The sequence below is a fragment of the Carlito syrichta genome, unplaced genomic scaffold (assembly GCF_000164805.1).
Source record: "Carlito syrichta isolate Samal-C Ts95f unplaced genomic scaffold, Tarsius_syrichta-2.0.1 Scaffold290705, whole genome shotgun sequence".
NCBI classification, from domain to species: Eukaryota; Metazoa; Chordata; class Mammalia; order Primates; family Tarsiidae; genus Carlito; species Carlito syrichta.
This window is the reverse complement of record NW_007234801.1, coordinates 1-14,122: the sequence shown is the minus strand read 5'-3', so window position 1 is coordinate 14,122 and position 14,122 is coordinate 1. Positions and strand designations below refer to the sequence as shown.

At 44.0% G+C, this 14,122-nt stretch overlaps 1 pseudogene; it reads left to right on the top strand.

Moving 5' to 3' along the window:
* The first annotated feature begins 8,149 nt into the window (after positions 1-8,149).
* Positions 8,150-9,086, top strand: LOC103256621 (annotated as a pseudogene).
* The last annotated feature ends 5,036 nt before the right edge of the window (positions 9,087-14,122 follow it).

Sequence of the window (14,122 nt, the reverse complement as noted above, 5' to 3'; positions counted from 1 at the left end):
GGGACGCGGTCCACACCTCGTAGGCCCTGCTGCAAACCCGCAGCCCGGGCAGGCGTCCCGCCGGGGACTTCGGGAGCTCCGGGAGTGGATTTGCTGAAGAAAAGCGAAGGGGCCTCCGGTGCGCTAACTTACGCGGTGTCACCTGCCGCGTACGGGACGGGTAGTGCAACTCGGACACGCTTCGAATCCGGAAAACGCCCTCGGGGCAAAAATCCGGGAAGGCGCCGCGCGGACGAAAGGGGATGCTGCCATCTCCTGGAGGAGCGTGGTTCTCACAACAGCCCTTGGCCGGGAGAAGACCCGACTGGCGGGTTTGAGCTCTTACTGCTCGGGACGCGCTTGATGGGAGCGAAGGGTGCGGGCTACGGTCCCCACGACGGTCCGCGTTTCGCGACGAGGGAGTGGCGATCGAACCCGGGAACGCGCCTCATGACCTCCAGGATGCAGTCACGGCGCCGAGGGAAGGAAGGCAGCCGCGCCCACTAAGGATGTAGGGTTCTGTCCTCGAGCTGGAGTTCTCCTAGGGGCCCTCTACCCCATCATTGGTAATTCAGTGGTTAACACATGCTAACGTTCACGTCACTTGGAAAAGGAACGAACATATCCTTTCTTTAAGGACGAAGGCGACATAACTATGTTCACTACATTTCTGGTCATTCATTTGAAAAATACTTACTGTGCCCCTGCTCCACACCAGGCACCGGGTTAGGCAGTAAGGACCCTGAGTACTGGCCCTGAGTCCGCAATGGTGTACTAACCCGAAGGGAGTCTGTGAGTAAATGATGGGTCGGATTATCCGATGAGTTAACAATATTCTCAACACAATTTTGCTTTTCTCCTCCCTGGAATCTGGAAAAGGAAGAAGTTGGTGTTTGCTTCTTGAATAATACTTTGGGTCCGGTAACTCAGGTGTTCCTATGTTTCAAAAATGACTAATTCCAGATAAATTTGTGACGTATGTATGAATCATTGCTTAAGAGGATGTCTAGGTATTATTTTGTATCAATAAGACATCCCAAGGATCCCCTGTATATATTTCTAATTCATATTTCTTGTACAGTAATAAGATAAAGCAAACAGAAGAAATGCATTGGACATGAAGGCATTCGAGCTGTTATCTTTAATTATTTGCTTTATGAATTAACAAATGTATTACATCTCTACATAAGAGTCAATGACAACAAATAAGTACCATTCATTCAATAATTCAGTAAATATATCTTGAACACTTATTCTCTGCCAGGTCTCAAGATGAGATGTTGAAGACAGATGGTGCTTTTTAATCTAACATCAAAGCCCACATGACAGATATATGTAATTATTTAATATATAAATAAAATGGACATATATGTATATTTGTATAGATATGTATATGTGTGTATATATATATATATATATATATATATATACACATGTATATATAATAAGAAAAGGTATGAAAAGATACCAAAATGGTAAAACTGGTGATTTTCTCTGTATGGTAAAATGAGGATTATTAAATCGTTTCTCTGTATTTTCTAACTTTTCTACTGCATGAGTTGAGACCTACTGGCTGAATGACATTTTCAAGGGGTCCCAAGGAAACTCTTCTGTAACACAATTCTTGCACTCCCAGGAACTGTTCATGAGCCTGCATGGCTTCCTCCCAATGTTTTGTCCTGACCTCACCACTCAGACTCCCCGTGTCAGTCTGACCTTACCACACTCCAGTCCAGACATATTCTCTGGTTTCTGAGCAGTCAACACATCGGAGGCTCTTTGGGGTTGCATATAAGGACTCCAGGATTTGGCCACTGTCTGCCTTTCTCATCTACAACTCATTTAGTGATTCATTCAACAGGAAGAATTTCTTGAGTATAAACCACTATGCTAGGCAACTAGAGGATGCAACCATAGAAGAAGCCTGGTCTTGTCCACCTCCAGTGGAAGCCCAAAATCTGCTACTGGTGCACGTGTGCACATGCACACACCTAAAAAACACAAGGTGAGTGAGTCTGAGGGAGGTAGCACCCAGTGTGGACAGAGGCCAGGAGGGCAGCAGTTCTGCCAGGAAGTTAAGGAAGACACTGTGAATCTCTTGCCTCTTGAGCTAGTGTTTATTGGATGAATTGCTTCAACAGAGATAGGCAAAAGTTTAAATGCTGATCTCGTCCAGTGGGACCAGGATGTCCAGATACTGTGTGTGCTAATGATGCATCTTGGGAACTCCATGTTTGTGTAGTTTAGGTTCATGTTTCTTCTAGCGATAATATGATGAAGTAAGGAGAAGAAAAACAGTTCTTCTCAGTCGTTGCTGGAGGCAGCATGCTGGTGGAAAGCGACCCTGTGGTACTGGTATCTGCTAAATTAGGTATATTCTTTTTTGGATTACCTGGTTATCCAGTTTTTAGGAATCTATCCTACTGAAGTAAAAGCACCATTGTTACAAAGTATAAGTATAAATACAAAACTGTTACTTTCAGGACCAGGCATAGTGGTTCACACCCATAATCCCAGCAATTTGGGAGGCCAGGGAGAGAGAATCTCTTGAACCCAGGAGTTTGAGAACAGCCTGGGCAACATAATGAGGAAAAAAATATTAGCCAGGCATGGTAGTGTGCACCTGTAGGCCCAGTTCCTTGGGAGGCTGAGACAGGAGGATCACCTGAGCCCAGGAGGTCAAGGCTACAGTGAGCTGTGATCATGCCACTGCACTCCAACCTGGGTGATTGAATGAGACCTCCACTACTCTCAAAAAAGAAAAAATGTTACCTTCAGCAGTTTATAATAGGAAAACACTAGAATACCTATCTGCAAGGGAATGAGTAAATTATCAAACCACCATACTATGCATTTCACTTTTTTTTTTGATCCAGAGTCTCACTCTGTCACCCAGGCTGGAATGCAGTGGCACACTCATGGCCACCACAGCCTCGATCTGCTGGGCTCAGGAGATCATTCTGCCTCAGCCTTCCAAGTCGCTGGAACTACAGGCGCATGCCACCATGCCCAGATAGTTTTTAAATTTATTGTAGAGACAAGGTCTTGCCATGTTGCCCAGGCTGGTCTTGAATCCATGGACTCAGACAATCCTCCTGCCTCTGCTTCCCAAAGTGCTGGGATTACAGGCATGACACACCGCCCCCAGCTCATTTCACCTATTTTTAAAAGTAAGTTATACTTGACAAAAATGCATAAAAAATAAAATAGATTGACGGAGGCATAGAAAAATATGATAATATATGATTAGAAACAAGTCTACAGATGTTCATTGTGGAATATAGGTGGAATACAGAGGTATTAACTTCTAACTTTTCTGTATGTTCAAGAGTGATTATAATAAATTGCTAGAGATAAAAAAGAAATGAATAAGTTTATATATAACAGCCTGGAAAGAGAATAGTTTTTAAAAATGACTATACTATGATTCTTTTTTTGGTTAAGAAAGCCAGCTCTAGGCCAGGTGTAGTCACTCACACCTGTCATCCCAGCACTTTGGAAGGCCAAGGAGGGAGGATTGCTTGAGCCCAGGAGTTTAAGACCAGGCTGAGCAACATAGCAAGGCCTCTATGAAAAAGTCAAATAATTAGCCCAGCATGGTGGTGTGTACCTGTAGTCCCAGATATTTGGGAGGCTGAAGTTGAAGGATCATCTGAGCCCAGAAGCTCAAGGCTGCGCTGAGCCTTGAGCATGCGACTGCACTCTAGCCTGGGTGACAGAGTGAGACCCTCACTAAAAAATAAATAAGTACATAAATAGGAAAGCCAACTGTAGAGCAACCTAGCCCCATTATTTACCCACCCTGTGACCTTTTACAGGTTACTTCCCATACTGTGGCTCACTTTTATTGGTGACAAACCTATCTCGTTGCTATTATGCGGAGGAAATAAGTTATACACCTAATTTCTTAAAACAGTACCAGGCATAGAGTAAGTGTTCAATGAATGCTATTAACTGTTGATTGTTTGAGTGGAAAAAAGAGGGTATATAGGGCATGAGGGAACAAACCGCCTGTGTATAATATGAACATATATAGTATATATGTTCTATGTATAAAAGATATAAATATATGTAAATATATATACACAAATGTATATACATTGTAATACATGTTACCTATATATTCCTTTTCAAAGCTGAATTGATTTATGTAGCAATGTGGAGTATGACGTTCATTTGGAAGATGACGTTAATCAAACGAATGCTAGCGTCACCATGTGACAGGCAGGACAGTCAAAGAAAGTGGCAGAAACAAGGTTTTCATTCCAGGAGAGCAAGACCATTTTGAAGTGGTATTTGAAATTCAAGAATGTTGTGGAAGTGCGACAATGGAGGCGTGAGTGTACAACAGAATCCCCAGCAGGCCCAAAACCACGTGCATCCGTGATAAGACTGAGCCGCATGGTCCTGGGTGCGACGTGTACAAGGGAAGACCCGGGAAGCCTCGCCCAGCAACAAGTTCTGCAGTAGCTCCCCGTCATCAGAAGTGTCTGGACGCTGGTGGCCACACTCTGAGCACCCCTTGTCATTGCAGAAGTCAGATGTGACTTGTTCATTTTTTTGTTATTGACATATATCGGCTATGACAATTTTCATACAGTTTTTTTCCTTTCTTATAATGTATACATTTTGGGGGCACCCTCTGTATATGTGTATGGAATGGAGGAAGGACACATACCGAGAACACGTTTTACCATGTTTTTCATTTGTTTTAAAGTTTAATGCAACCCCAGGAGTAAACAATCAGACAAAATCAGAGAGAGGGACATTCTGAATTTGAAGGGACATTCTTCAAGATAACTGGCCTAGAAAAAATGGTAAAAGGACTGTTATGGGTTAAGAAAGACAAAGGCACATAACAATCACAAGTGGCCAGGCTAGGTGGCCCAGCCTGTAATTCCAGCACTTTGGTAGGCTGACATGAATGAATTGCCTGAGCTTGTGGGTTCGAGACCAGCCTGGGCAACTTGGTGAGACTTTGTCTCTACAATCAGTGAAAAACTAGCCAGGCATGGTAGCACATGCATGTAGTTCTGGCTACTTGGAAGACTGAGGCAGAAGGATTGCCAGAGTCCAGCATGTCGAGGCTGCGGTGACCAGGAGCGTGCCACTGCACTCCAGTCTGGGCAACAGAGTGAAACTCCAACTCAGAAAAACAAAAACAGAAAAAGCAATCACAAGCAATGTGTGATCCCCAATTGCATCAAGTTTTGAAAAAATAGCCATCAAATCCATTTAGGGGACATCAAGGAAATTTTGAACCAAGACTGGGAATTAGCTGGTATTAGGAAATTATTATTAGTTTTGTTAGGTGTGACCATGGTATGTGGCTGTGAAGAAGAATCCTTTTTTTTTAAGGACATTCATGATGGAAGTGTTTGGGTAAAGGATCAAGATATTTACAACTTACTTTGTAATAATTCATAAATAATACATACATACAAAAATAGCTAAAGCGAAAGTTGCAAATAATTCAATTGTGATGAGTATAATGGGTGTATGCTGAGCTATTCTTTGTAATTTCCCATATGTTTGAGAATTTTCTTAATAAAAAGTTAAAAAACATAATTAAGGAGAAAAGTTTTAAAACCGAGACAGAGTTTGTGAGCAGCATTGTGGAATCAAGGAGACATGCAAGTTTTTAATAAATGTCATCAGTGCTTTCCATTAAGAACAAAGACACGAATTGTAATAACATCAGAGTTGAATGCATTGTTTCTCACTGAGGTCCGTGAACCTTGAGCACCTGAATCACCAGGGGTGTTATTAAAAATGCAGATTCAGCCAGGCTCCGTGGCTCAGCCTGTAATCCCACGCCTTTGGGAGGCTGAGGTGAGTGGATTGCCTTAGCCCGCAGATTCCAGACCTGCCTGGGCGGCGAGACCTCATCTCTACAATAAATAAAAAAATCAGCCGGGCGTGGTAGCGCATGCCTGTAATCCCCACTACTTGGAAGTCTGAGGCGGAAGGATCGCCGGAGCCCAGCAGGCGAGGCTGACCGCACTCCAGTCTGGGCGACAGAGTGAGACTCCAACTCAAAAACAAAAACAAAAAATCCAGATTCATGCTGAGCAGGGGGGCCCACGCCTGTCATCCCAGCACTTTGGGAGGCAGAAGCGAGAGGACTGCCTGAGCCCACAGGTGCGAGACCAGCCTGGGCAACATGACGAGACATCATGTCTACAATAAATAAAAAAATTAGCCTGGCATGGTGTTGTACATCTGTGATTCAAGCTACTTGTAGGCTGAGGCGGAAGGTCAAGGCTGTGTTGGCCATGAGAGTGCCACTGCACTCCAGCCTGGGCCATAGAGTGAGACACCTACTCCAAAAAAAAAAAAAAAATAATGGTGGGGCTAATCCCGTACTTTGGGAGGCCAAGGCGGGAGGATCACTTGAGACCAGGAGTTTGAGTTCAGCCTGGGTGACATAGTGAGTCCCTGTGTCCACAAGAAAAAAAATAATAACAATAATAAATAAATTAGTCAGTCATGGAGGGACATGCCTGTTGTCCCAGTACACAGGAAGCTGAGATGGGAGGATCACTTGAACTCAGAAGTTTGAGGCTGCAGTGAGCTATGACTGCACCACTACACTCCAGCCTTGGTGACAGAGCAAGACCTTGTCTCAAAAAAATAGAAACAATGAGGGAGGGAGAGAGAGAAGAAACAAAAGAAGAATCTTGACAACTTTAGTTCTGTTTTTTCTGTCTGGGACATTCAGAAGTCTGGAAGCCACAGGTCTCACATTCATCCTCTAAGTGGCTATTAGATGATGCTGGGTAGGCTTTGATGGTTAACGCGTGCCTTCTTTAAGTCTTGACCATGTCTCTCTGTGACTTCGACTGTGGCTCAGTCTCCTGCGGGAGTGTCTGCTCCAGGTGGTAGCTAACTCCAGCTGCTGCCTCTTTGGGCTCACCACGGTGTTCATGCCAAGGCCATGCTCTCTTGGGGCTGCCCCCAGCCGGTGACCAAGCACAGTCTGTGTCCTAGAGCCGGACTCTCCCTGCCCAGTGTGGAATTCCTACAGGGGCATCTTCGCTCAGGGACACCCCATCTGCTTGGCAGAGAGACTTTCCCAGCCAGTGCCATAGTCCCGCCTAGTCCTTCTCTCTCTCCTTTCACACATGTGCCACCTGCATCCTCTTCTGAGGGCTCCCCCTGCCTGTCCGTACTCCCTCTCATCTAACTTTCCCAGTCATTTCCCCCAATAAATAGCTCATATGTCTAACCTCATCCTGACCATTCTGCTTGGAGGACCGTTCTGAACTAACATACTTATCCGTTAGTTCAGGGAACTGGACAAGGTATTTCCAATGCAGTTTGACCAGGTGTGCGACCATGGACAGGTCACTTAATCTAGTTCAGCCTCTATAAGACGAGGCTATGGCTGTTCACATCAGGTTGTTGTGAGACTTGAGGGTGAGAACACGTGACATGCCTAACAGCGCCTCATGCTCATGAAGCGATAGCAGCCTATCCGCCACCCACTTCCACGATGAAAAAATTGTGTCATCTATTCCAGAGCTGTTCTGAGCTACAAAAGTACATTTCCCATGTCCAAGTAAAAAGTGAGCAAAGGCAAAGATTTTTAAAAATGACATATTTTAGAGAACCAGAGGGACTCCTAGGGTTATCAGTGTGTGACATCCAACAATGTAATATAAAATGACTTTTAGTGCAAAGTCTACCATCTAGGCAGTAATCTGGGAGGAATGGGATTTAGGTGAGCTCAAAACCTGACTGGCAAGCATGGGACTGAAAGAGATCAGCATAAGTGATTCCCTGGACTGAGGACTCAGGACTCAGGGAAGGTACAGAACCACTGACAGACGCACAAGTGGGAGCAGGCTATTCAGGCCTGGACGTAGAAAAGAAACTGACTAGTAGAAGGCTGGATCTGAGCACAGAAGTGTCCAGGACTGGAGAAATGTGGAGCCTGGTTGGAGGTGAGCCAGATGGAACTCTGTCTCTATATCTGCCACCAACGCCTAATGCTTCCTGAAGAGTGGGCCCAGCTATGGGAAAGCAGTGTCTGTATTAAAAATATTATTAAAACATAATTGTATTTCCTCCTACAGTGGATGCGGACGCTGGGAGGAGGCGAGTCCCAGAGAGAGGAGCTGGGAGCGGAGATGCAGAGAGCACGTAGCGACTCCGAAGACCAGCCCCAATGAACATGTCAGTGTTGACTTTGCAAGAATATGACTTCGAAAAGCAGTTCAACAAGAATGAAGCCATTCACTGGATGCAGAAGAACTGAGAGAGAGGTTCAGGTTGGTCCTCTCACTTCGGCTTTCCAACGTGCTGGGATTAGAGGCGTGAGCCACTACATCTGGTCTGTTCATCTTGAGAGAAATGGGAGGGGGAAAAGGATTTTAAAAAGCATGACACAATTCAAGCACGAAGAAATCTTTCCTGTTTTCTGCTCTGTATGCTGCCTTTATATTTGGTGGTTGGCACCTAATGAGCAAACAGGCCAAGTTTGAGCTGAGTAACTGTTAGCACTCTGGTCTCTGGCCCTCACAGTCTTCAGTATATTTGGTGCTCTTCGAACTGGTGCTTATATGGTGTACATGTTGATGATCAAAGGCCTGAAGCAGTCCGTTTGTGACCAGAGTTTTTACAATGGACCTGTCAGCAAATTCTGGGCATTTGCATTTGTGCTAAGCAAAGCTCCCAAACTAGGAGATACAATATTCATTATCCTGAGGAAGCAGGAGCTGATCTTCCTGCACTGGTACCATCACATCACTGTGCTCCTGTACTCTTGGTACTTCTACAAAGACATGATTGCCAGGGGAGGTTTGTTCATGACTATGAACTGTGGCATGCACGCCGTGGTGTACTCTTACTATGCCTTGCGGGCAGCAGGTTTCCGAGTCTCCTGGAAGTTTGCTATGTTCCTCACCTTGTCCCAGATCGCACAGATGATGGGCTGTGTCATTAACTACCTGGTCTTCTACTGGATGCAGCATGACCAGTGTCACTCTCACTTTCAGAGTATCTTCTGGTCCTCACTCATGTGCCTCAGCTACCTTGTGCTCTTCTGCCATTTCTTCTCTGAGGCCTACACCCGCGAAATGAGGAAAACAGCAAAGGCTGAATAGTGCTGAACTGAAGAGGAAGCCATAGCTCAGGCTCATCAAGAAAAACAATAGACAAAAGAAAATGGCACAAGGAATCACATATGGTGCAGCTAAAACAAAACAAAGCACGGGAGCAAACACAAAACTCAAGGCAGCTTAGGGATAATTAGGTTGACTTAAGCCAGTAAGTTTATGATCCTTCTAGGGTGAGGACTCACTGAGTGCATCTCCATCTCCAAGCACAGCTGCTGGGAGATGCCATCCCCTCTTTATCTCTCAACTGTAGGACAAAGAACAGAAGTAAGCCAGAGGCAGAGGAGACTAACAGAAGGCAGACAAAGGCTGTTAACACTAGATAAAAAAGTGTATTTACTAAGTGTTCTATCTCTCTAAGGATGAGAGAATTTTACTTTAAAAACCATGTGAGCACAGACATACACACACGATCCTTTCTAATCTTTATCGAAGCTAAACTCAAGTCAATAGAAAAGATAGAAATGCAAGAGACACAGGGTGTCTCTAGAACAATAATCCTTGTGCAGAAATGGAAGCCTTTTTAAGCAAGGTTCGCTGCTGTAGCCCTTATGAGAAAAGATGTCGTGATCATCCTTGTGAAAACAGATGTGAGCCACTATATTTCTTCAAATAAGAGAAGACCGCTGGCCACTCACAGCCTCAGGCTTAGTGAGTCTGTCCAAACCAAAGGGGCACAGTCCTTTCCCACGGCTCCTCCTGGGAGGATGGAAACAGATCCCACGGGGGCGATCCCACCCCAGACCATTCCTGATGGTTGAACTGTAAGTTCTACTCTTAAGTGAGACATGAAGCATTGTCCTTGTGTTCAGTTGCCCTAGGCTTTTGGACAGAAGAGTAAATGCAGAATCAGAAAGGTAAAAGTTCCACCAAATGATTTGGTAATGGATTCTATACTACCTGTAAAAAGGCCTGGCCTGGTACCACTGAGGTGAGCTGGAGATCAATTCAACAGCCGATAAATACACCTCTCTATACATGCTCATGACTTTTCCAAATGAAACCCTGTAGCCCAGTGCATATTTTCGATAATTTTGTGAATTTCAAAAAAGAAACCTGCAGGGCTCTACCTGATCCTGGATGAACCCTGTGTTCCTGCATCATCTGCATTTGCTCCCCAAGCCACGTGGAGGTGTTTAAAGTGCCCTCTGCTGGCTGAGTGAAGATACTTCAACAAACACACTTCATGGCAAGTTTGGCTGAAAATAATTGAGAACAAAGGTCCCCCCCAAAATAGATACTTATCCTTTACATTTTAAATGATACAAAATCCTTGTCATATTTTTGGCTAAATCTGAAGATATCCATCCTGCTTCAAGTCAGCTTCAGAAATTTTTTAAAACAGACATTTACTCTGGAACTAAAAATAAATTTATTAAGAACCATATTCTTTAAAAAAAAAAAAAGAACTAGGTTATATTAACCGTAATATTTCAGTCCTTTACAAACCAAATAAATGTGTCGATGTTCCTAGTATTTCAAAGAAGCAATTATGTAAAGTTGTTCAATGTGACATAATAGTGTTATAATTTGTTAAGTAGCTTAATGATTAGGCATATAGATGAACAGATTAGGGGCTACTTCCATCGCATAGATTACATGCACGTCACCACACATACATGCATACAGATGTGGGGTACACTGAACTTCAAAGCCCAAATGAATAGAAACACATTTTTTCTGCTAGCAGAAAAAAAGAAACTGCTGTTTACCTTTCTTGCTTTATTTGAGAGTGTACAGTTAAAGGGATTTTTCAAATTATTTTTATATTATTTTAGCTTTAATTGTGCTGTCATTCATGAAACAGAGCTGTTCTGCTCTTCTGTCAGAGATGGCAAGAGCTTTTTCTGCATCTTGTTTATGTGTGGAGTTAAAAAGAATAAAGTTTTATTCCATTCTGTGTGAAAAAAAAAGAATAATTGTAGGCAAGGCATGGTGGCTCACACCTGTAATCCCAGCACTTTGGGAGGCAGAGGCAAGAGGATTGCCTGAACCCACAGATTGGAGACTGGCCTGGGCAACATGGCGAGACCTTGTCTCTACAACAAACCAAAAAATTAGCTGGGTATTGTGGTGCACACCTGTAGTTCCAGTTACTTGGAAGGCTGAGGGGGGAAGATTGCCTGAGCCCAGCAGGTCGAAGCTGTGGTGGCCATGAGAGTAGCATTGCACTCCAGCCTGGGTGATAGAGTGAGACTCTGACTCAAAATAATAATAATAATAATAATAATAATAACAATAATAAGAAGTACTTGTAATGTTTGCCCTTTTAACGAAGAGATCTCACTCTGTCACCCAAGCGTGAGTGCAGTGGGACCATCACAGTTCACCACAGCCTCAACTTTCTAGGCTCAGGCAATCCTTCTGCCTCAGCCTCCTGAGTAGCTGGGACTCCAAGTGTATACCACCATGCCTGACTAATTTTTTTGTAGAGATGAAGTCTCGCTATCTTGCCAGGCTGGTCACCAATGCCTGGATTCAAGCAATCTTCCCACCGTGGCCTCCCAAAGTGCTGGGATTACAGGTGTGAATCACCATGCCTGGCCAGTAATGCCTGCTCTTAGAAACTTGTCAGAAGATCTGAGAATAGCTGGCACATTACTTGGCACATATCAGGTACCTGATAATTATTAATGCTCTTTTCTGTTAAGTACAAATTAGAGGGCGTTCATTTGGCTAACGATGAGCAAGTTGCCTCTTGTGGAGAGATGCTTTATTCTCTCTTCAATGGCATGGTCTCTTAAAGCCACGTCATAAGGCCTGCTCTGGAATTCCCAGGTCTTCCATAAGGATTGAGTGCATGGGAAGGAAGGAACTGCAGAACTGGTGACAGGTAACATGTGGGAAGGCTAAGTCGGGAGTCAGGACTACTAAGACAGGCACAGAGAAAGGCAAGCTGGGGAAAGACCAGGAGCCAGGCTTGGGAAGATGACACTTGAGTTCAGATCTCACCATGAGGCGCTCAGGCATATTTCAGTGCTGGCTGACGTACACATTTGGGTTGAAGCCAGCATTCTGTAGGCCTAGGGCAGAGTGGTGATTGCCTGCACTGATTTCTCGAATTCCTAGCGAATTTTTATACCAATGAGGTCATGGTTTCATAATCCAGGGCCAAACTAGAGCCATGGATGGGCACCAGAGAAACCTGGCCAGGGCGGGCCTCAGGAGAAGCATCGAGAATCTTGGGGAATCTGTTTCATTTTTCACTAAACATCTTACTGAGGACAGTTTTCAAATGTTCTCCAGTTTCTCAACTGAGAAAATTATTCTGGAAACTCCTTTAAAAAACTCCTTAAATAGACCCAGTCTTAAGTAAATAGAATGCCACTAGCCAAAGGCCTCGAGTAATTGCAATGAGTTATTCTTTAGTTTAATTGGAAGGTGAATTAAACAAGCATGAAGAAAATCCATGAAGAAATCATGCGAAAAAAGTTTTGTTGTGGTGAAATACACGTATAGTAACATAAAAATATACTCCTTTAACTATTATTTATTTATCTACTTATTTATTTTTAGAGATGGTGTCTTGCTCCTTTGCCCAGGCTGGAGTGAGTGATGTGACTGTGACCCACTGTAACCTCAAACTCCTGGGTTCAAGCAATCCACCTGCCCCAACCTCCCAAGTAGCTAGCACTAGAGGTGTGTGCCACCACACCCAGCTAATTGATTAATTTTTTTTTTTTTTTTGAGTTGGAGTCTCATTATGTTGCCCAGGTTGGAGTGCCATGGCACGCTCACAGCCACCTCAGTATCAACCTGCTGGGCTGCGGCAATCCCTCTACCTCAGCCTTCCAAGTAGCAGTAACTATGGGCACACCTGGCTAATTATCTTTTATTTGTTGTAGAGATGAGGTCACGCCAAGTTGCTTGGGTGGTCTCAAACCTGCGGGCTCAGGCAATCCACTCACCTTGGCCTCCCATAGTGCTGTGATTACAGACTGAGCCAGTGAGTCTGGCGGATTGATTGATCTTTTTAGAGACCAGGTATCCCTCTGTTGTCCAAGCTGGTCTCAAACTCCTGGCCTCCTGCCTCAGCCTCCCTGACCTCTGAGATTACAGGTGTGATCAACTGCATCCAACCTTGACCATTCTTCAGTGTACATTTCAGCAGCCTTAAGTACATCAATAACATTGTGCAACCATCACCACTATTCATTTTCAGAACTTTTTCATTATCCCAATCTAAAACTCTGTTCCCATTAAGCAGGAACTCCCTGCTCCCCCTCCTCTTGGTCCCTGGCAACCACCATTATACTTTCTGTCTCTATGAATTTGAATACTCTGGACTCCTCGTGTAAGTGAAATCATACAATAACTGTCCTTTTGTGACTGTCTTATTTTGCTTAGCATAATGTCTTCAAGGTACCTCCACGTTGTAACAAGCATCAGTACTTTGCTTTCTTTCTTTAAAGAGATGAGGGCCTCACTGTGTTACCCAGCCAAGACTCAAACTCCTGGGCTCAAGTGATCCTCCTGCCTTAGCCTCCCAAGTAACTACAGATGTGTGCCACCAAGCCAGGCTACTTTTTTTTTGGGTCTCCAGCACCTGGCTTAGTGAGTGGCACATAGTAGGCACTCAACAAACTTGAATAAGTAAATACCTGTGCACCCCATGCAGTGGTGAATGGTGTCTGGCTGCAGTGAGTACTTCGTTCCTCTTCAAGGCTAAATATTATTCCATAAAAAAAACCTCTGAGCCAGCTTTCTCTGGACTGGAGTTAGAAAAGAGCTAATTTTTTTTTTTTTTTTTTTTTTTTATAATTAATCAGTATTTTTATTATAGTTTTGTGGGGTACAGTTAAGGGTTAGGTGTACAATTACGTTTCATTCAGACACCCTGTTGATAAGAGGTGTTTTCCCAGCCCCAGATAGATATTTGCTACTGTTAATCCCCTCCCCCTCCCCCCCATAGTTTCCCAGTACCGTCAGTCATTTTGTTATAGTATTACATTGGATGTTCAAGGTCCATTATATGAGTGAGAACATGTGATATTCTGATCTTTGTTTCTGTGTGAGGTCACTCA